We start from the raw sequence: 1,704 nt of genomic DNA on the forward strand, positions 1-1,704 counted from the left end.
TAAATCTATCAATTACGCTGAATGTAAATGGACTAAATGCACCAATAAAGAGACAGAGAGTGGCAGATTGGATTAAAAAAACACGATCCGTCTATATGCTGCCTACAAGAGACACACCTTAGACTAAAAGATACAAACAAACTAAAACCCAAAGGATGAAAAAACATATCAAGCAAACAACACTCAAAAAAGAGCAGGAGTGGCAATAGTAATCTCTGACAAAATAGACTTTAAAGTAAAATCCACCACAAAGGACAAGGAAGGACACTCTATAATGATTAAAGGGTCAATACGCTAGGGGAACATAAATATAATAAATATTTACGTACACAACGACAGGGCTCCAAAATACATAAACTCTAACAGCACTGAAGAGAGATAGACAGCTCCACAATAGTAGTAGGAGACTTCAACACACCACTTTTGGTGAAAGACAAGAACATCCAGAAAGAAGCTCAACAAAGACACAGAAGAAGAGCTAAATGCTACAATCAATCAACTTGATCTCACGGACATATACCGAACACTCCAACCAACAGCAGCCAAGTATACTTTCTTTTCCAACGCACATGGAACATTCTCCAGAATAGACCACATATTAGGCCATAAAGCAAGCCTTAACAAAATCCAAAGCATTGAAATACTACAAAGCATCTTTTCTGACCATAAAGCCATAAAAGTAGACATCAACAACAGAAAAAGCAAGGAAAAAAAGCAAACGTGGAAACTGAACAAAACCTTGCTCAAAAACTACTGGGTTATAGAAGAAATTAAGGATGGAATACAGAAATCATAGAATCAAACGAGAATGAAAACACATCCTACCAGAACCTTTGGGGCACAGCAAAAGCAGTGCTCAGAGGTCAGCTTATAGCAATAAACGCACAAATCCAAGAGGAAGAAAGGGCCATAATCAAAACATTAACCCTACAACTGGAACAAGTAGAAAGAGAGCACCAAAAGAAGCCCTCAGGTGCCAGAAGAAAGGAAATAATAAGAACTAGAGCAGAATTCAATGAAATAGAAAACAGAAAAACAACCGCAAGAGTTAACAAGACCAAAACTGGTTCTTTGAAAAGATCAACAAAACTGATAAACCACTGGCCAAACTGACAAAAGAAAAACAGGAGAGGAAGCAGATAAACTGTATAAGAAATGAGATGGGTGATATCACAACCGACCCAACTGAGATTAAAAGAATCATAACAGAATAATATGAAAAACTGTATTCTAACAAATTTGAAAACCTAGAGGAAATGGACAAATTTCTAGAAACTCACTTCCTACTTAAACTAACACAAACAGAGGGAGAACAACTAAATAAACCCATAACAAAAGAAGAGATTGAAAAGGTAATTGAAAAACTCTCAACAACAAAAAAAAAGCCCTGGCCTGGACGGCTTCACTGGAGAATTTCTACCAAACTTTCAGAGAAGGGTTCACACCACTACTACTAAAGGTATTTCAGAGCATAGAAAAGGATAGAATACTCCCAAACTCATTCTATGAAGCCAGCATAACCCTGATACCATAACCAGGTAAAGACACCACAAAAAAAGAAAATTACAGACCAATATCCCTTATGAACATTGATGCAAAAATCCTCAACAAAATTCTAGCCAATAGAATTCAGCAACGTATCAAAAAAATGATTCACCATGATCAAGTGGGATTTATACCAGGTATGCAGGGATGGTTCAACAT

The 1,704-nt window shown here is 36.7% G+C and overlaps 1 protein-coding gene across 4 annotated transcripts in view; it reads right to left on the reverse strand.

The window, feature by feature from the left end:
• Positions 1-1,704, reverse strand: part of SCRN3 (secernin 3) — a 31,363-nt gene that overhangs the window by 19,465 nt on the left and 10,194 nt on the right. The gene's annotated exons all lie outside the window — the stretch shown is intronic.

Source organism: Trichechus manatus, unplaced genomic scaffold, assembly GCF_000243295.1.
Source record: "Trichechus manatus latirostris isolate Lorelei unplaced genomic scaffold, TriManLat1.0 scaffold00037, whole genome shotgun sequence".
Classification (NCBI taxonomy): domain Eukaryota; kingdom Metazoa; phylum Chordata; class Mammalia; order Sirenia; family Trichechidae; genus Trichechus; species Trichechus manatus.